Source organism: Pan troglodytes, chromosome 13 (assembly GCF_028858775.2).
Source record: "Pan troglodytes isolate AG18354 chromosome 13, NHGRI_mPanTro3-v2.0_pri, whole genome shotgun sequence".
In the NCBI taxonomy this organism is placed as follows: domain Eukaryota; kingdom Metazoa; phylum Chordata; class Mammalia; order Primates; family Hominidae; genus Pan; species Pan troglodytes.
Genome location: NC_072411.2, coordinates 56555866 through 56579035, shown reverse-complemented (window position 1 = coordinate 56579035; position 23170 = coordinate 56555866).

Here is a 23170-nt window from a genome sequence, read left to right as displayed (position 1 = left end):
ATAACATGAGAAGTGTGTGCTACACTAGCATGGTTATCAGAAGCAGCATTCTGAGAAGAGTAGGGTTAGATTGTTGTTGATGAACCCCCAGGCCCTTTCACCAGCTTGTATTTTACACTGGAATAATTTTACACATTTAAAACAGCAAATGATGCCATGAGCAAATATAGGTCTAGTAAAGATCAACTGATCTTTAAATATCTCATCACTATTTGGTTTGAGGCTGCCACAGGCACAAATAGGACCTGTAATACAAACTACTGATGGCTACTTCCATTAAGGTCTTATATTAAAAATAGCTTTTTGATCCTTGCTTGTGCTTTACACTGTAGTAGTTTCTAAAGCATGTAAACACTTACGTATGATGAAATGGTCACTAGATTCATGAATTTCCAAATAAACTACTTCAAATAATATTTACATATTTAGGTAGACAACTTGCGTATGTGCAAAAGTACGCGTGTGTATATAAATATAAATATATTGCAAGGATGTTTACACATACATATATGTGTGTCTGTCTACACATACCCAAATACTTAGGCATATTAAAGTCAAGGTTACAATGTTAAAAGAACAGTATCCCAGAGAGAATATTGTTCAAAGAGAAATCTACTCTATACGCACTTTTCCTTGCTTTACTCAATTGGCTAGGACATTTAGACTTTTTCCAGACTCACTAATTTACTTTAGAGAAAATGATCCTAACATTGTGACTCTAAGTATAATATTTCTCATATATTTCATTCTATTGAGTTTGGACATGATTTTCTTTTTCTGGCTTACTAGGTTATATCAAATATATTTTTATCTTTTATTGAATTTTTTGTGTGTACTTTAATTTATTAATCTAATTAAGTTTACCATATTGCCTAGTGCTAAATCTCCTTGCATTTCTGGAATAACTATGTAGGTATGTTGTACTAGTCCTCTAGTCCTCTGCTAGATTGCATAAACAACTGTGTATTTGGAATATTTGTAATTATTTTGAATTAATTTGGGATATTATATTTCTAACATTCTTGTTTTATTGTGAGGAGTTAAGGATATTACACTGATTGATACAGCATGTTGAGAAACTCTGTTTTCTTTGTTTTGGAAAAAAAATATATCCATAGAAACCATGTTACTTGATGTTGCCTGGGTCTAGCAACTTTAAGGGCAAAACTAGGGATGGTGTATTAGATTTGGCTACCATTTACGTTTTTTTTGGAACTAGCAGAGAATTCAAGTTTTATGCTGTTTTACTAATCAAGTTTGGACATATTCATTTTATGAGATTTAGTGAATCGTTCACAAAATAACAAATTTTAATGTAATTTAATAAGATATTTAAATTATCCACATATGTGGTTCTAACCCTCTTCTAACACTTAATATAGTTTCTTAACATCTGTTGCCTCATGCTAGGGACTGAACTGTGTCCCCTTCCCCCAAAAAATTCACATGTTGAAGTCCCAACCCCTAGTACTTAATAGTATAACTATATTTGCATATTATCACTTTAAAGAAGGAATTAAGTTAAAATGTGTATATTAGTCCATTCTCACACTGCTATAAAGAACTACTTGAGACTGGGTAATTTATGAAGAAAAGAGGTTCAATTGACTCACAGTCCTGACTTACAATCATGGTAGAAGGCAACGGGGAAACAAGCATGTCTTACCATGACAGAGCAGGAGACAGAGTGAAAGGGGAAGTGCCAAACACTTTTAAACCATCAGATCTTGTGAGAACTCATTCACTATCATGAGAAGAGCAAGGTGGAAGTCCCCCCAATGATTCAATCACCTCTCATCAGGCCCCTCCTCCAACACATGGGGATTACAATTTGACATGAGATTTGGGAGGGGACACAGAGCCAAACCATATCAATGAGGCCATTCAGGTGGACCATAATCCAATCTGACTGGAATCCTTGTGAAAATAGAAGATTAGTATATACAGGAGGAGACACCAGGAATATGGGCACACAGAGAAAAGGCCATGTGAGGACGCAGTGAGAAGACAGCCATCTGCAAAGCAAGAATAGGAGCCTCGGGAGAAACCAAAACTACTAACACATTGATCTTGAACTTCCAGACTCCAGAACTGTGAGAAAACAAATTTCTATTGTTTAAGCCCCCCAGTCTGTGATATTCTGTTATGGCAGTCCTAGCAAGCTAATACACCTATATTGATCAGACATACCAAAGCCTTGTTATTTTATTGTTCCTTTCCCTAAAACCAACTTTTAGTTTTATTTATAAAATCTATTTTTACATTTTTAATCTTTAGTTTTCTTGTTTTTATTGTTTCTTGTATTTTAAATTTTATTTCATCTACCTTAGCTCCTCAAAGTGAACTTTTTTTTTTTTTGAAAAACTCATATTTTCAAAAATATGTACTAAGGCTCATTCCTTCAGTTTTTGTATGCAGTCAGTGTTTTCCATTCATTTCTAAAATCTGTAATTTCAGCAGAAATTGTTTTTACCTTTAGAGTTAACTTATAAGGGGCTTAGTTGGATAGAGGTGGATTTTGTTTGTTTCATTTCTTGTTATCTTTTTGAGATAATTTCTAGACTATTACATTGCTTACTAAAACATATTTTATATTATTTCTAATGAAATACTTTTCTTGTAACTAAAAACGTGGCTTATTTTGAAATGTTTTATGAGTGCCTTATTCATTCACTCATTCAGTCAGCAAACTGTTGTTGAGCAGTTTTTTTTTTTTGTGCCAAGCTCTGGGAAAGAAAGGGGATAGTACCACGGACATAAAACAAGGTCACAGTGATACGGCTCACATTTTGATTGTGGAAGACAGACAAACCATTTGCAGTAAAATAAGCAAGCAATAAAATAAAATAATCTCGATTCATAACAAGCACTTAAAAAACAAGAGCTGAGCTAGAGAATAACAAAAAGGAGTCTGCTTTAAGTAGGGTAGTCATGGAAGTCTTCCCCCAAAAGATGACACTGAAATGTTGAATTAGAGAAGAGCTAATCAGGAGAATAGTGTTGGTTGTATATGAGAGAAAACGGAGCTTCACAGGAAGCCCAAAGCCGGTTCCCTTTTCCCCATATGGGAAAGTGAGGCTTACCACAAGGAAGCCTTTCTTCCAGTATTGGGGGTAGCTTATCTTTTACTCTAGGTATGATAATTTGCTTTCTGGTGGCCTAAGTAATCTGTGGCTCTCACTGTTCTTCCACTTTGGCCCCAGAGCCAACTCTGCAAGTCTCCTTGGTAATAACACCCTGGTTATTGGGAGAATTATATGCACAAATTTAACTGGAGAATGATGTAACAAATATTGAAGTTCTTCCACTTGTTCTACCCCTTTGGTCAGCCCACAGCACCTCTGATGATGTTCTACCAGGGAAATGCAGCTTTTTAGGAGGTTTCCATTTTCATTTTTATGAGGTAGCAGATTTCTCAGTTCTCTTGGGTTTCTCTCTCAAGTTGATAGCATCTGCTTTGTAACTTTCTGAATTCCCATCTATTCTAGCTTGCTGATGGCACCTTTCCAGCTTGCTGGTGCTATTTTTAATTTATTCTCAAATCACATTTTTTCCTGTACTTTCAGTGGGATTTGGGAAAGGAATAGAAATAAATCCTTGGGATCAGTCAACCTTGTTTATACTGGAAGTCCTAGAATTTATTTCCAAAGCATTACTTTTATTTATTTTTAAAGGTTTTTTGCAATTTACAACCAATTGGATCTGTTAGTATGTAAGTTTATAAAAACCTTTGTGAATGCACATGACCTTCTTTCACAAATTGATATTTCTTTCTTTCTTTCCATTTTCCCTCATTTTTCTCTCTTTCTCCATGATATTATTATTTTTCTCTTCAGTTCTGAATAAGCGGTAATTCAGTTAATTAATAAATAAATGAATGAATAATGCAGGATTACTTGATACTTCATATAAAGCATATAAACAAAATAAAAAGTAAGCAACATTTATTGTACCCCTACCAAATCTAGGCCACACACACACACACACACACACACACACACACAATTTAGTCTTATAATAGCTCCAAATACACTGATTTGCCTTCTGAAGATCTCAAAGTGAGCAGCTGGTCTAGAAAAGATTGGGACTGTGTTTATTGATTCAAAATACTTACTCATCTCAATCCCCAACAAAATCCAAAATCCATGGCAAATGAAAATGAATGATTTTGGATAAAATTATCAGTGTTAAATAATGGGTCTGCAAACTCCAAAACACTTTTGACTTGGAAAGACTACATTATATTTAGTAAGAATCAAAGAGGTAGGAGAATTAATAATTCCATAGTGGTATTTCTAACCAAACAAGGGTAGTTGTCACTTACTTCAATGAATATCACCCCACAACACCATTCCTGTACCATGGTAGCTTATGAGCGAACACAATGGCTCGAGCATTTGTTGCTATGAGAACATTGATTACATTTATTTGTTTTCTATTTCAAGCTGCAGATTTCTCACTTCAGTACTTTAAATAGTCACAAAAGAATAATAGTCTCGTTCATCACTCATCTTTCCCTTGGCATGCTATAAAAAAGCATTTGGTCAAAGTAATATTTTATAAGCTTGTTAAATTGCTTAATTTTTAGCAATAAATTTTGCCCAAAATATGAAATGTTGCCAAGGCAACATAGCAATTTCTCCTGAACCAAAGTAACTGGGATGTGCTGAAAGGGTAATGTAAAAATAAAAATAATAAAATTAGTACAGGAAAACAAAACTGACCTCCTTCCTTGATTTACATTTCTAAAATACATTTGATCCAATAAGAATATTATTAAATAGCGCTAGAGAATTTCTAAACCTGATTTCCAAAATATCCTATGTGAATAAGTGATACACAAGTTAGGTAGGCACTTTGATAAAGGCAGTATCTTCTTGAGACCTGCTTTCTCCTACCTAACTGCTGCTCTAAACCACCAAACCTCCCACAAGGCCCTGCATATAAAAACATTCATTTAGGGAAAAGAAACAAGAGAAATTCCATCTGGATTTTAAAAGGGATGGGTGCAGGATTACAAATTCAAGATAACTGACTTAAAACAAACATAAAAATGCAGAAATGACTGAAAAGGTAATGAAAAAACACAATCAATCCAGAGCCACTCTATAAACCAGATAGCATTGTCAGAATGAGACAGAAATAGAGGAATTTCTAGAAAATAAACAGCACATGCAAATGGATTCTCTATCTCTCTCTTTCTCTCTCTCTCTGACACACACACACACACACATACACACCTGTGAGTTTCTTCCCAAGAATTTCCAATGAATTTTGACACTAAGATTCAATAAATAAAGGGAGAAGAATTATAGCAATAATCCTAGGAAACTGTAAAATGAACTGACAGGAATTCATTACACTATTTCTAATTTGTATAGATTAGAGCATTGAAAGAATAAATCATGAGCATATTCATATGTATATAATTTACACATAGCACGTTTTGGTCCATTTTCATACTGCTATGAAGAAATACCCAAGAGGGGGTAATTTATAAAGAAAAAAGAGGTTTAGCCAGGTATGGTGTCTCATGCCTGTAATCCCAGCACTTTGGGAGGCCAAGGCGGGCAGATCACATGAGGTCAGGAGTTCAAGATCAACCTGACCAACATGGAAAAACCCTGTCTCTACTAAAAATACAAAATTAGCCGGGTATGGTGGCACATGCCTGTAATCCCAGCTACTTGGGAGGCTGAGGCAGGAGAATCACTTGAACCTGGGAGGCAGAGGTTGCGGTGAGCCAAGATCATGCCATTGCATTCTAGCCTGAGCAACAAGAGCAAAAACTCTGTCTCAAAAAAAAAAAAAACAAAAAGAAAAAGAAAAAAGAGGTTTAACGGACTTGCAGTTCCACATGGCTGGGAGGCCTCACAATCATGGCAGAAGGCGAAGGAAGAGCAAAGGCACCATGTCTTACATGGCAGCAAAGAAGACAGCATGTGCAGGGGAACTACCCCTTATAAAACCATCAGATTTCAGGAAACATTCACTATCAAGAGAACAGCATGGGAAAAACCCACTACCATGATTCAATTACCTCCCACCAGGTCCCTCTCATGACATGTGGGGATTATGGGAGCTACAATTCAAGATGAGATTTGGGTGGTGAGACAGCAAAACCATATCATTCCACCCCTGGCCCCTTCCAAATCTCATGTCCTCACATTTCAAAACCAATTTTGCCTTCCCAACGTCCCCCAAAGTCTTAACTCATTTCAGCATTAACTCAAAAGTCCAGAGTCCAAGGTCTTATCTCAGACAAGGCAAGTCCCTTCCACCTATGATCATGTAAAATCAAAAGCAAGTTAGTTATTTCCCGTACACAATGGGGGTACAGGAAATGGGTAAATACACCCATTCCAAATTAGAGGAATTGGCCAAAACAAAGGAGCTACCAGCCCCATGTAAATCTGAAATCTAATAGGACAGTCATTAAACCTTACAGTTACAAAATGATCTGCTTTGAATCCATGTCTTATATCCAGGTCACGCTGATGAAAGAGATGGGCTCCCATGGCTTTAGGCAGCTCTGCCCCTGTGGCTTTGCAGGATACAGCCTTCCTCCCTTCTGCTTTTACACATTGAGTGCCTGCAGCTTTGCCAGGTGCACAGTGCAAGCTGCTGGTGGATCTACCATTCTGGGGTCTGGAGGACGGTGACCCTCCTCTCACAGCTCTACCAGGCAGTTCCCCTGTGGGGACTCTGTGTGGGGGCTCTGACCCCACATTTCCCTTCTGCACTGCCCTAGCATTGGTTCTCCATGAGGGCTTTGCCCCTGCAGCAAAATTCTGCCTGGACATCTAGGCATTTCCATACATCCTCTGAAATCTAGGTAAATGTTCCCCAAGCTCAATTCTTAATTTCTGTGTACCCACAGGCTCAACACCACGTGGAAGCTGCTAAGGATTGGGGCTGGGACCCTCTGAAGTCACAGACTGAGCTGTACCTTGACCACTTTTAGCCATGGCTGAAGTGGCTAGGACACAGGGCACCGAGTCCCTAGGCTGCACACAGCAGGGGGGACCTAGGTCCAGCCCATGAAACCATTTTTTCCTCCTAGGCCTCCAGTTCTGTGATGGGAGGAGCTGCTGTGAAGGTCTCTGACATGCCCTGGAGACATTTTCCCCCATTGTCTTGGTGATTAACATTCATCTCCTCATTACTTGTGTAAATTTATGCAGCCAGCCATTGGGCTACACATTTTTCAAACTTTTATGCTATCTTTCCTCTGGAATGTTTTGTCACTTAGAAATTTTTTCCACTAGATACCCTAAGTCATCTCTCTTAAGTTCAAAGTTCCACAGATCTCTAGGGCAGCAGCAGAATGTCACCAGTCTCTTTGCATAGCAAGAGTGACCTTTACTCCAGTTGTTACAAGTTCCTCATCTCCATCTGAGACCACCTGAGTCTGGACTTTTTGGTCAAAACCATTCAACAAGCCTCTAGGAAGCTCCAAACTTTCCCACATCTTCCTGTCTTCTTCTGAGCCCTGCAAACTGTTCTAACCTCTGCGTGTTACCAAATTCCAAAGTTGCTTCAGGTATCTTAATAGCAGTACCTTACTCTACTAGTACCAATTTACTGTTTTAGTCCATTTTCATACTGCTGTGAAGAAATACCCAAGACTGGATAATTTATAAAGAAAAAGAGGTTTAATGGACTCAGTTCCACATGTGTGGGGAGGCCTCACAATCATTGAGGAAGGTGAAGGAGTTGCAAAGGTATATCTTACATGGTGGCAGGCAAGAGAGTGTGCACAGTGGAACTGCCCTTTATAAAACTGTCATATCTGGTGAGACTTACTATCACAAGAACAGCACAGGAAAAACCCACCCCCATGATTCAATTACCTTCCACTTGGTCCCTCCCATGACACATGGGGATTATGCGGGCTACAGTTCAAGAAGAGATTTAGGGGAGGTCACTGCCAAACCATATCACAATGAAATGCACAAATTTTAAGAATTTCAATGAGTTTTGATACGTGTAATTTCTCATGCAACCTATTAATCCATCAAGATCAGGAAAATTTCCATCACCCCAGTAAGTTTCCTTATGTTCCCTTTCAAACACTGCCACTCATTAACAACCACTGCTCTGACTTCTATTTGCTGGTTCTTCATCATTGTAGAAACAGGATCCTGCCAATGGATTCTCTAATATGGGACTTTTACTCAACTCAACATTATGTTTTTGAGATTTATCCATGTTATTTTTGTGTCAGAAGTACATTCTTGCTTACTATTGTCATCCTATCAATATAACATATTTTGTTTTTACATTCCTCTGTTGATGGACAGGTGGGATGCTTTGAGTTTTATTGGTAGTAGTCTTTGTACATGGTTAAGGATTTTCTGCCTACAAAATTATGTCATTTGTGAGGTTAGGCTATTTTACTTCATCCTGTCTGTATATTAAATTGTATTTATCTTGTCCCCTACACTGTTAGTATGACCGGTACAAAATTAATAGAAATAGAACAGACAATCTTATCCTTCTCTCTGTTTTAGGAGGATGACATTTAATATATCATCATTAAATACAATATTAGCTATAGGATTTTGGTAAATGTTCTTTAGCAGGTTTTCTTCTATCCAGAGTTTGCTGAGGCTTTTTATGTATTTTTTTAGAAAGCTTATTTTTGCTTCTAACTAAATGACCATATGAACTTTTCCTTTAGTCTGTAAATGATGAATTATATTAATTTTTCTATATTAAACCTTGCATTCCTATTGTGAATGCAATCTTATGAGGTGTACTATCCTTTTTACATATTGTAGGACAATTTGATATTTTAAGATTTTTTTGTCTATATTCATGAAAGATATTAGTCTTAATTTTTTTTTCTTCTTGGGATGTTTTTATTTGTTTTGGTATCAGAGCTGCAGTGGTTTCCTAATATGAATTAGGAAGTATTCTTCAGCCTCTTTTGTCTGAGTTTGTGTAGGAATGATATTTTTTCTTCCTTAAATATTTTTAAAGATTCATCAGTGAAGTCATACATGCCCAGGATTTTCTTTGTAGAAAGTTTAATTATAAATTTATTTATTTTTTTTTTTGAGGCGGAGTTTTGCTCTTGTTGCCCAGTCTGGAGTGCAGTGGCATGATCTCGGCTCACTGCAATCTCCACCTTCTGGTTTCAAGTGATTCTCCTGCCTCAGCCTCCTGAGTAGCTGGTATTACAGGTGTCTGCCACCACACCCAGCTAAGGCTAATTTTTGTAGTTTTAGTAGAGACGGAGTTTCACCATGTTTGCCAGGCTGATCTCCAACTCCTGACCTCGTGATCCTCTGGCCTCAGCCTCCCAAAGTGTTGGGATTATTGGCGTGAGCCACTGCGCCTGGCCTATAAATTCAATTTCTAAATATATATATGGAACTATTACATTTTAAAGTTTTTATTAAATTCTTATAATTTCTATTATTCAAGGAAAATCATTTAAGTTATAAAGTTGTTTATATCTTCTCATTCATAATTTATGTTGCTAAATTTTTTTCTCTTTATAACTTGTAACTCATGAAACTTATCATGTTTAGAAATCTTTCAAAGAATCACGATTTCTTTGATTTAGTCTATTGTTTGTTTCTACTTCATTGATTTATGTTCTGATTTTTATCATTTCCTTTTAAAATTAATTTTGTTTACTTTGCTCTTCTTTTGAGATTCTTAAGGTGGAAGCACAGTGCATTAGTTTTAAGCCTTTTTTCTTTTAAGCATTTCAAACTTAAATGTCACTCCAAGGACTGCTTTCCCTAAATCTCACATATTCTTATATGTTGTGTTCTCATTTTTTTCATCACAAAATATTTTTTCACATTTACCTTATAATTTTTCTTCAGTCCATGGATCATTTAGTAGCTCATTTTCAAATCTCCATGTTTCAAAATCTCTAGAATTGTGTAAGTTATCTACTTGTTATTGATTTCTAATTTAATTCCACTCTGGCTCAGCATTTGGTCAGTCTTGGTGAAAGAGCCACACATAGTATTTTTGTTGGGTGTAAATGTCAATTAGGGCAAGTTTGTTAGCAAAAAGTTAGTTGATAGTATTGTTCAATCATATAGATCTATATTTTTTGGGAGGATCTACCTTTTCTATTTGAAAATGGAGTACATCTCTGATATTAATATAAATCTGTAGATACTTCACTTCTGTTCTGACATAATTTTCTTTATGAATTGGAAAGCTTTGTTATTGGTTTCATACCCATTTAATAGTTGTATTTTCTCAATTAGTTGGCTCTTTTTTCATCACGATAGAACCCTTTACTTGGCATTCTTCTTGAAGTCTTCTTTGATATTGGCAGTCACAACAGTTTTCTTAATACTTTCTATTACTTTACTTTCAACCTGTATGTGTTTTTGTGTTTTCCAATTTTTTTTTTTTGTAGAACACAAATAGGTGGTTCTTGTTTTTCATAAACCCAGTATGAAAAGCTTTTCCTTGAAGTATTCTATCTACTTACATTTAATTTAAATATTGACGAGTTTGGCTGTAATTTCAGCATTTTAGCATTTGATTTCTATTTGTCACAGCTGCTTTTTGTTCCTCCGTTCCCATGCCCCTGCCATTGTATGGAAATGAAATATTTTTAATGTTCCATTTTATCTCCTCTAATAACATTTTAGCCATACCTTTTTGTATTTTTTGGTGTTTATTTAGAATGTGGATCTGTAACTTTCCACAGTCTGCATTCGAAAACTATTCTATTACTTCACAAATAACAACAATGTAGAAATGTCGTTATATGTCCAATTAGCATTCCCCCACTTTTTGTTTATTTCATATATATTAATTCTATACCTCCTCTCAAATACATGTTCCTTGCTATTATTTTAAAATAAATGTCTTTCATGAGATTAATATGTGTATATAAAAATAGAGTAAAAGCTGTCTGATAACATATGTACTCTTTTTAGTAATTTTTGTTTGTGTAGAACTTGATTTCCATCTATCATTCCCTTTTATCCTGAAAAACTTCCTTAAGTACTTTGTATAGAACAGCTCTGCTTTTGACAATTTTTTTCACCTATTATTTATCTGAAACAACTTTATTATTCATTTTTGAATATTTTTATTGAACATAGAATTCTAGTATAACAGGATTTTTTTTCCTCCAGTATTTTAAACGTGTTCCATTCTATTCTGGCCGCAAACTTTTCTTATGGGAAGTCAGCATCATTTCTATAGCTGTTCCCTTACATGAAATGTATCCTATTTTTTTCCTGTAGCTGCGTTAAAGATTTCCTCTTCTCTTTGATTTGTAATGGAATTGAAGCACCTAGGTGTGTTTTCCTAGCATTTATCATGACTGAGATTCATTAAGCTTTTTGATATTATTCACCAAATTTAGGAAATTTTAGACCATTGTTTCTTCAAATATTTTTCTGTCCCATCTGTCTTTTCCTCCTGCAATTTAAATCATATGTATGTTATTAGTAAATTGCTCCTTATTGCCCCTCATGTCTTTTAAGACTTGTTTTTCTTTTTTCTCTCCATTCCTCAGGTAGAATAAAGTATAATAATCTGTTTCTCTCCTGACATTTCCCAATCCTCATGTTCACTTATGAAGACAATCCTTGCCTGTAATTTCTTATTTTCCAATCACAATTCTGAGTCACAGTGGCTGTTTTTCGACCCACTGTTTTTCCCCTTGAATATTATGGATCGCATAACCTTGTTCCTGGCATGTTTAGTAATTTTCTGCTTGCTGTATCCTAATTATGGTGGATGACACATTGTACAGGCTGTTATTGTCCTCTGAAATGTATAAATTCTGCTCTATTAAATTATGTACAGACCACGTTGAAATTTTGGAGACTTGATTTAAATTTTATTAATGCTTGTCTACTTCAATTTAGCCCTCAGTCCAAGGTAAATCCCTTTGTTCTGTTACATAGTGTTTACTATTGTGATTTTTCATAAGTTTTCATTGCAAAACCAAGACATTTACACACAGTCTCTAACTTGGCTGAAGTCATATTCTGAACTCTATGTCCCTTTAATTATGCAAAATGTGAAATATATGCCTAGGTTTTTTGTGTTTTGTTTTGTTTTTTCCTCAAGCTACTGCTTTCTGCTGAGCTCCCTGGAGTTGTGCCTATATATGTATACTTAGCGGTCAGGCAAAGAGTGATTTTTTTAAAACTCATTTCTAAATCTCCCTTCTTGGAGACTACAGAGTGCTACAGGGGAAAAGCCATATACATGTAAAAGATCTCACTAAGTGCTTTGCCCATCTTTCAAGGATCCAACTCCTCTAGTTTCTGTTTTTATATTGTTCAGTGTCCTCAAAAAGTTATATACTCATACAGAGCCTATGCTCTTTTTGTGTGGGAGAATTAGTCCAACATAAGCTTCTCTATGTTGCTGGGACTAGAATTTTAATATAATCAGCTTTCACTTGAAAAGAAGTTCATACGATTCCACTCTTAACACCAAACAAGTGCTTTTAAGTATTTTAGCATAAGAAAAACAACTTGCTTAACTTGATAAAATATATCACATAGAAACTTATGGCAGCATGCATTTAAATGGTAAAATATAAGAAACACTTTCATTACCGAGTACTTTGTAAAATATAACAATAGCTAACATAGTCATTTAGTAAGTTATTTGGATAGAGGATCAGCCAACAAAAATGTTAAATTTTCTGTTAGGTGAACAGATATAACAGCTTAGAAAATATTATTATTATTAATATTATTATTTTTGAAACAGAGCCTTCCTCTGTCACCCAGGATGGAGTGCAGTGGCACGATCTTGGCTCACTGCAACCTCTGCCTCCCGGGTTCAAGCAACTCTCTTGTCTCAGCCTCCCAGGTAGCTGGAATTATAGGCGTGAACCACCACACCCCACTAAAAGCAAACCAAAAAAGGGGAAGTATAAGTAAAGGCATCAATGTAACTTTTTTTTTTTTTTTTGCCTACCAGATAGGTGATGTATTTTTGAAAGAGAGATACTATCTGTCATTGATAAAGGTATGAAGAAATTAGCACATTTATATATAATTAATAGCACTGTGAATTGTGACATACTTTGGATAGCAGTTAAATCATTTATAATCTTAACTTGTAAATATTTCTTTCTTTTTTTTTTTTTTTCTGAGACTGAGTCTCACTCTGTAGCCCAAGCTGGAGTGCAGTGACACGATCTCGGCTCACTGCAACTTATAAATATTTCTATAAAATATGAGATTTCCTATCTTATGATCCAGCAGTTCATCTATCAATACATATTCTGGGGATGAGAGCACTCAGAACCCTGATTCATCAGGGCAGTAAGTTAGAAAGCACCTAACTCTTCATTAATAGGCACTGCTTACATAAATTACAGCAAAACATACCACACACTGTTTATTTTAATAAGGTATAGCTTTAAACATGGAAATTATTTCATGATATATTAGGTGAATAAAAAGTCCCTATGATCAAATATAAATATTTTTGATTCCTATTGTTTGTATAAACATTGATTTAAGCACAAAACAGCTATAAATATTCATTTTTTTTTTTTTTTTTTGACAGAGTCTCACTCTGTTGCCCAGGCTGAAGTACAGTGGCACGATCTCCGCTCAGTGCAAGCTCCACCTCCTGGGTTCACACCATTCTCCTGCCTTAGCCTCCCTAGTAGCTGGGACTATAGGCGCCAGCCACCATGCCCAGCTAATTTTTTTTGTAATTTTAGTAGAGACGGGGTTTCACCGTGTTAGCCAGGATGCTCTCGATCTCCTGACCTCGTGATCCGCCCGTCTCGGCCTCCCAAAGTGCTGGGAGGCCACTGGGCCTGGCCTAAATATTCATATTCTTATAATTGCATAAAAATAGATCTGTTAATGGTGCTATTTCTGGGAGACAATTGAGAATAAAAAGAGAGTAAAGAACTTTTCAAACCAATAGAAAATATTATTGAAATAAAAAATAAAGAAGCAAAAGAGGGCAGTGCTCACTGCAAAGCTTGCTCTTGGTAAATTGTATGCTCTGCGTGGCCATGTCATACAAAACTGACTTTATGAAATGTGCTCATTTTTCTGGGTAACTTGGTACTTTAGTTTGTCTTCTGTTGCTTATAACAGAATATCTGAAGCCATAATTTGTAACAAAAAGGAATTTACTTAATACAGTTATGGAGGCTGAGAAATCCAAGTGTTCTGTAGTATGTAGGCCTATGTAAACCTACCCCCAAAGTCTAAGGAAGCTGACTTTCTGTGAAGAAAGAAGCTGGCGAATCCGTTTCTTAGAAAGAAACATTTAATAGGAATTTATGAACAGAAGTCATGTTTGTGTCTCGGGCAGCAGAGAGAGATGGTGGATCCCCACGCCATTATCCCCCCAGAACCAGGGCTTATCTACCATAGGGAAAGGGTGACTCAGAAAGGATGTGTAGGACAACTGAAGTATGATCACGTAAAATGTTGTTTGATCTAAGGGCAAGGTTTATGGTAAATATGTGCTCTCACAGAAGGAACAATAGACAAACTGAAAATCTTACAGGTCTTCCTGAAACAGGAGTTAATCAGAAACAAAGACGGCAGGTTAGCATGCAAAGTGGAGTTGCTTTAGTGTTAATACCAAGGTTGAGGATTCATATCTGGTGAGGGCCTTCTTGCTGTTGTGGACTATGTGAGTCCCAAGGTGGGGGGCAGGTCATCACATGGCAAAGGGGCTGAGTGTGCTAACTCAGGTCTCTTTTCTTCTTCTTCTACTTCTTCTAAGGCCATCAGTCCCACTCCCATGATAAACCATTAGTTTATTAATCCATAAATGGCTTAATGCGTTCATGAAGTCAGAGCCCTCATGACCCAATTACCTCTTAAAGGCTTAATTTCTCAATACTGCTACATTAAGGATTAAATGTCCACATGAGTTTTGGAGGGGACAAATATTCAAACCATAGCACTTGGGCACTTTTTTGTGAAATATCTGAATATGCATTTGCAGAATAACTACATAAACCAATTAAAGTGTCTGATGGAGACTGCATTTATCCAGGTTAATTTTGGAAAAAGAATAGATAGCACCTGCTTTTAACTTACTGTTTACTTAAAAATAGAGACTTTAAAAGACAGCATTTGCCCTGGATTCATCTCCTAATAAAATATGAAATTTAGAAACTTAATCTCATTCTATTAAATCTTAAGCATTGTCAAATGTCCATAGTCCTTTCCCTGCTGAAGAGAACTGGTTACTATAACAACCACTGCAGCAGTGTTACTAACTACATACACAAAAACAAAACCTGCCTTAAACTGTTGAATGTTTTTGTGTTCACAGCATAATCAGGTAATTTAGAAATTGGCAGTAATATGGTAAGGAAGAAAATGAAAGGATATTAATCCAGGAAGCAAGTTTGAACAAAATAAGGACAGAGGAAATTGACTAAACAGCTAGGGTAGCTCCCACCTTCTGCTTCTGGCTACCTAGCTCTGTTGGCTGGGGGATAGCAAGATGCTCCCATTGTTTAGAGAAGCAATGTCTCAACCTCATTTCCCAGCTAATATTAGGGCCATGGATGATGTAAGGAGAGAGAGCTATTGATGCCAGAAACAAAGCAATGAAATATTTATATCCAGAAATAGACTCTGATTTCATAATAGACTACTGGGAAAGGTAAGAGTGACTGAATAAAAGGAAGTATGAATTTTGAAGCTTCTATTTGTATTTACTGTAAAATGGAAATAACATTTCTTCTGTTTTCCTTACTATTGTGAAGGTAAAGTTACAAAATCTTCTTAGAATGTGATTTAAAAGCTATTAAGCTTTATAAACTGTAAATAACATTATCAATAGAATTTAAGTGACCAAATATCCACAATTTACTAATAAACTCCTTTTTGTCATAATATTTTTAACACTGACCTTTCTCCTTTGAATAACAAAAATGTTTATATTAAACCTGATAACCAAACAATAGCCTTTTAATACTCTTTAAATAAATGTAAGCCTCTGTGAATTAAAAAATGAAAATATATTAAAAGGCATATGCACATATAGATGACTATAGTGAATTTTGAATAAAAGAGTCTATGACTCTGAGATGGTACAAAATATATTCTCAAGAAATAACCCTTATTTAAACTCTTCTTAGTATATGTATATTTGTAGTCAATCAGCAACCTATTACTCTTCAGAATTTATCTACCTTTAAAATGTCAACTTCTTGTTGCTGCTATATATATTTCCCACCACCTAACAGTGTAGTGACCTAAAATGGTTTTTCTCAATTAAGTGGAGCTCTTTTAGTAGCTGTGAGAGAGTAAGTGTAAAAATGACAATCTCCCATTTTAGCTCAGCTTTTCTGAAACTAACATGTAGTCAAAATAACCTCTTTTAAAGAGAAACAAAAGCTTGTGTGACCAACTTCTCTTGACAGAGTGCACGTACACCACATTTTAAACTATAACAGTATTTCTATTTTGCTAAGTGATAAACCTCTAAAAATAGAGACTTATAAGGACAAATTGTTGGTGAACTTTAAATACAGAGCTGAATGTATTCCTGTAAACACTTACCAGACTTTAAAAAAAAATTCTAGATGATTGGTTTGTTAAAATGGAGAAGAAAAGAATTATAGAATATGATAGAAAGGGTGTGAGTGTGTAGGCTTAGGAGTAGTATTGGTTTTGTTTGATCAAGTGATATCTATGATTAGTTTTATGAATCACCTATAATGTCAACAAAGTTAGAATCTATAGAAAACTAGCAGAAGGGCCAGGTGTGGTGGCTTATGCCTGTAATCCCAGCACTTTGGGAGGCCGAGGCGGGCGGATCACGAGGTCAGGAGATTGAGACCATCCTGGCTAACACAGTGAAACCTTGTCTCTACTAAAATTACACAAAGAAATTAGCCGGGTGTGGTGGTGGGCGCCTGTAGTCCCAGCTATTCAGGAGGCTGAGGCAGGAGAATGGCGTGAACCCGGGAGGCAGTAGAATGGCGTGAACCCGGGAGGCAGAAGTTACAGTGAGCCAAGATTGTGCCATGCCACTGCACTCCAGCCTGGGCGACAAAGCGAGACTCTGTCTCAAAAAAACAAACAACAAAAAACAAAACAGAAAAGAAAACTAGCAGCGGACAATGACAATATTATGTTTCTAGACTTTAGATTTAATGTAGCTTTATCCTAACAATATTAAAGAAAATATTCCACATAAACAATTTTTTAGTTATTCTATAAATAAAGGTTTTCTTTTTCCTATCGAAAATAATTTGGTCAGGAACTTTCTTCTTCATAATTTTTCTGTTGTAGTAGTTTATTTAAATATTTTCTAAGGGGGTTTCAAATCTGCATTTTTGATTTCTGCTTTCACTATAAAATGGATGGACAGATAAATCTTACTAAACTTAGAGAAATTGTGATTTTTAGCTAATTAATAAGATTCGGGCCAATGCCAGCTGAAAACATGGCACAAATTCAGACAGCAGTTTTAAGAAAATTTGATCAGAAGATAAAACACATATGCAACAGCACTAACCATTTTATCAATTTACCGTTGTTCATGGAAAAGTCAAACTTTTAGCCTGGCATGCAAAGTGCTCTACCATTCATCACTGCCTCTCTCTTTCTATGTATTTCTCCTTGTTTCTCTACTCAATCACTCCAGCAGCCAAATCTCCCTGGTCCATACAAGCTCCTCTGCTTGTACTTAATTCTGGCTTGGAATATTCTCCCTTTTTCATTCTTTTTATTCAAAATTGACCACCCCTTCTAAGTCTAGCTCAAGTCCCTTCTTCATGAAGTTTGCCTGTTCACATATCTCTCCTTCAATCTGAATCTTAACACATGTAGGGACGTTTAAAATTTTCCCTTGAAGTTTCAATAATTTGAGTCTGTAAAACAAACTGATAATAGACTGATTACCAGGCAAAAGGGCATAAAAATTTTATTATATACACAAGATTCATACAAAATATAAAAACCCAAAGAAAGGCAAGATGCTGACACTTTTGTATCATCTTGAGGTTACAGAAACAATAGAGGATTGGATCATGGCAAAGACAGGTTATGGGAAGAAGAGGAAAGACCTGCAGAAAAGGCATTCTTTTTATACAGATAATGCTATCAGTGGAGCGTGTCCAGGTTCTTGGGGTCTTGATCAAAGAACTGGACAAAACATGCAAGGAAAGAATGAAGGAACAAAAGCAGAGATTTACTGAAAATGCAAGTACACTCCACAGAGTGAGAGTGGGATGAGTGGGCTCAAGAGCCCAGTTACAGAGTTATCTGGGGTTTAAATACCCTCTAGAGGTTTCCATTGGTTACTTGGTGTATGCCTTATGTAAATGAAGAGGCTAAAGTGAAGTTGCAAAGTTATTTGCTTGGTGTATACCCTATGTAAATGAAGAGGATGAAGTAAAGTTACAAAGTCTTTTACTCAGCGTACGCCCTACGTAAATGAAGAGAATGTTTCCTGTCATAGCTGATGTGCTTCCATTTGACTTAGTTCTAGGAAATCCTTAGGTTCCCTGGCTACGGGCCCTATTCTCCTCCCTAAATAAGGTACAGATGAATTCTCACAGGTAGCAGCTCTCAGAAGGAATAGATGGTAGCCAGTGGTAAATGTTTGTCACACCTTTAAAGGTTTCTAGATATGGACAAGGGGGCCTTCAGAGAAAGTCTGTTTGCATCTGTCGTTTACTTTACTATTTCCTCTACAGATGCAAATCTTTCTTCAGAAGACAGCTTTTTAGCTAGTCTTGTATTTCTAGCTCCTCTGAATAGCCATCTTGAAATATGTCAAAAAAGTATGTTTTGGGATGAAATAGTTTCAGTTTCCCTCACACAGCCAATGTCCACTGTTCAGTTGGCACATATTACCGCCTCCTGAGTAGTTTTTGTCACTTTTATGAATATCCCCCCTCTTCAACTGCATTGTGATATACTATGGTGATACAGAGAAGAGTAGGGTCTAATTAACTTTTGCAATTCCACATGAATTACAGATTTTTTACACACAACAATTACAGCCATAGTAACCAGCTACACTTATGAAACAGATATTATATTTACTGTGAAGGAAAGATATAGAACTGAGTGTGAATCCAATTTCCACCATTTATTAGTTTTGAAGCTTTCATCGTTAGTCAATATATTGAAGGCTTCGCAAATGTGTTCTCATTTAATCTTCAACATAATCTTGCACAACAAGTTCTATTACTAGCTCAATTTTAAAATGGAAAAAAGTAAAGACTAGAGAGTTTTACCTAATGTCAGAAGATAAAATTGCAACAAACTTAGTTTAGAGATCTAATTGTTTTTTATTTGTAATTCTAGAATTGGGCAGCATTTTATTCCACAAGATAGAATGAGTGCTCCACTGGTCATGGCAGAACAGTTGGTTTTTGTAAGATGGGAACACAGAAACAGAATAATAGAACAAATTGGACTGGTTAACATCAGTTTACTTCAGATTATTTTTCTTGTAAGGGTTAGAGCAGAGAGAATTTCCTTATTATGATAATTTAGGTTGACTGTGCCTTTTCTAATTGGTTGCTTTGAATCTCCTGTTTTTAGGGAAAACCCGTCTGTTTAGGGATTTAGCAGCTTTCTTAAAGTTTCAGTCCGATTATGTAGCGTTTTGCACAAGTAAGCCTTATTTAGTTTTGTCTGGTCTGCTGGGGCCTAGTGCAGGAGCTCAGTTGAAAACAATGGCCCCCCGGTAAAATATGTTTCACACTAACGATAGTGGCTGGTAAATAAAGGATCCAGGATTTCCCTGACTGAGAACACAAGCCCTGGTATTAGGCAGAGAGAGGCGTAAACTTGCCCCCAAAAGACTGTTGAGTGTATAAGCGCCTGGCCTTATACCTGCAGGCAAAACAGATTTCAGGGTTATTTGGGGGCTAACAGTAGTGGGACCTTCATAATTACAGTAAAAATCAGGCACCTTAGCTCAAAGAAATTTTTAACACTAACAGAGGAAACTGTTTAAGGACTACTTCGTACTTGATCTACTGACAGCAAAGCTGAAAGCAAACCTGCCCTCCCTTACACTGATGAACTAGGTTTTATTGGTTAAATTCACTCTCAAGGTCCCCCAAATAAGTAAGGACATAGCTTTGCTGAGCAGATCTGACAGTCAGCTAGCCATGTTACAAGGGGCATTTGTCTTCAACTAGAATTGGGCATTTGAAGTTGAAGTTGGTTTCCAATTAACCATTCAAAATTAAGACAGAAAGCATAAAGAAAGATCAAGGAAAAATTTCATACACTTTTGCTTTATAATAGGTTTGACCTTTTTAAGGTTGAATTTTGTGACAGGCTATGCCACAAGAAAATCTGGAAGAAATAAAACTGGAGAGTTCTAAAAATATGAAATATATACATTGTTCACTTAAAAAAGCTTAAGCCTTAATTCAGCTAAGATGACCTAAATACAAACAAATGCCTCTTAATTATCAGGCCAGTCTGCCTAAGCTATGCAAATAGGTAGTCTCTATCCACTACCTCTTATTCTCCTCACCAATTTCACTCCTCAAGGCAAGCACTTTCAGGTCTGTTTTGTCATAACTTTTCAGCAAGTGTTAAGTTGAGTGTCATTTATTACTTTCCTCCAGGGCAAAGCCAGCACTCTCTTCTAAGTGCTTATACATGTTGATGTCTTACTTGCACGGACGTGGCCAGCCGGTGTGTTACACAGGCCAGCCAAAAACTAAGACCTGCTTTAAATTCTAGCTCTGCTGGTAACCAGTGGAATGGTCTTGCCTAAATCAGTCATTCTTAATCTCAGTTTTCTAATTTGTGAAATAAAAGTCTCATACTAGACCACAGCCAAACATTTATCTCTTTAATTTTATACCATAAATCTACCTATCGTGTGTAACTTCCATAATAGCACTCTCCTTCTTATCTTCTTTCCCTTTCGGGCATTAATTTATTATTCATTACTGGCTATTAGCTACTATCATCCCTGAGGTAATTTTCAAGTCTTTATTTTTTCACTACTTTCACTCCCATTCTTCTTCCTTCTACATTCACTCATTCACAGGATTTCAACTGTCAATTATTGGAGACTGAATACTAAATTTTCAGTTTCCTGTTTTCATAACCATGAGGCTATATAATTTTTCTACGTCATTTATATTAGCAATAAAGATCACAGACTCTTCCCGTAAAGCATCCTCTGATCCTCCAAGTTCTTAAATTGACTCTTGGAGTCAATTTAGACTCCTTCAACCCTTTTCCAGTCAATTTGCTGCTAAGTCTTATTATTCTCTCTACAAACTTTCCTTGTGAGATTTGAAACCACTTTTATCAACAACTCAACTATTAGGACTGAGAACTGAGGCCACCTATGTCAACAAGACTTAGCTGTTTGTTCAAGGAAATACTTGTCCAAGAACGTAAGACTATATATAACCCAGCAGACAACTTTACAGTTAGTTTCAGTAAAAAATTGTTTCATAGCGATAAGAAGTTTGTTTTTTTTTTTTTTCTAGGTTCAAACAATTATCCTGCCTCAGCCTCCTGAGTAGCTGAGAATACAGGTGTGTGCCACCATGCCCAGCTAATTTTTGTATTTTTAGTAGAGACGGGGTTTTGCCATATAGACCAGGCTGGTCTTGAAACCCTGATCTCAAGTGATCGGCCCACCTTGGCCTCCCAAAGTACTGAGATTACAGGTGTCAGCCATTGCACCCAGCCAGATATGAGATTTTAATATCCTGTAAGAACATACTAATGTATTTGACTGTCAGCCTTCTGTCTCTACTCTTCACATGGTCGCTAGACTAATTTCTTACTAATTTCTTTTCTTTTCTTTTTTTTTTTTTTTTTTTTTTGAGTTTGGCCATGTACACACACTCCAGAATCCACTAGAATTTTTTAACCTGCAGAGCCAAATTACTAATACATACAGTTAAAGCCCTTCTCATCAACCATCCTACCTTAACTATTGGGTGACTGATTTTAAGCTACTTTTCTCATTATTGTCTTACCTGTAGGAGAATCTTTTCTCATAGGAACTTAATTTCCAGCATTTCATCATCAACCTCTAACTTCCTGCTTTTACCAGGGGGTCTGACTATCTACGAACACTAATCCATACTCAACATATTCTTTGCATCTTGCCTCAGTGGTCCTCATTTTTCAAGAAAGTTTCTAGCCATAATAATTCATCAACTAATTTAAATCACTCTTTTCATCATTCTTCCCAGAGTTTCTTTTATTATTTATTTGTACTTTAAGATATTTTGTGAAAATGTCTTTCAGGTTTTAACGTTTGTTCCCTCTCTATGGCAGAGTGAGTTGCCCTCATCAAACATTCCATCTTCAGCCTCACATATCCCTACCTCTTTGCAGTTAGATAGACCCATGTGAATAGTTTTGGCTGGAAAATAAGTGAAATGTGTCACTTCTGAGCAAAAGTATAGAAGAGTGGGAGTTCAACTCACCAGTTGTCTCTACCACTATAAGGCTTCCTGTGCCAGATGGCACAGCTCCAAGATGGTAGAGCCTCTATTGGCGTGTGCACCCAAGTGATGCTATACAGCAAATCTTCAAAGTGGCCTACACTGGAAACATAGTGAGAGCAAAAGTAAACCTTTATGTGTTAAGGTGCTGAGATTATAAATAATAGAGTCTTCTAAGTTAGTCAAGTGACTTTTGGTAAGGGATTATTTATTCAGTTGATTTTACAGTTTTCTCCTCAGTATACAGTGTAGTCTCTATACAAGCATTGTAATCAATAAATACTTTTGTCTATATTGTTTTGTATTTATTTTTCCCTAAATATAATTGGCCCCAGAATTTTATTGCAATAGAAATAAAATCAATGATAATGCTCTACAACTCTTCCTTATATCATTCTAAATGTTGCATTTCAGATATTTTAAAAATTAGTTGTAAAGTTTTTAAAGAAGATAGTTATCTGGGTGTATCTGTCAGGGATTAATCAGAGAAGCTGAGCTCTGAAGAGTTATGGGATAAGGGATTTGTCATAGAAATTAGGCTTTACACATTTGGAGGGGGCAATGGGTAAGGATAGTATTGAAAGAGAGAATAGAAGAATCAGAGGAGATACCCATCAGTCACTATAAGAAGTCAGCAAGTGCAGGCACTGAGGTGGAACTACAAAGGGTGAGCTGGTGGAGAAGTTCTTAAGGAACTGTTGATTCTATGGGTCTTCAGCCAGTGTCTAGCGAGGGACTTGGGGCCACTCTTGGTTAGCA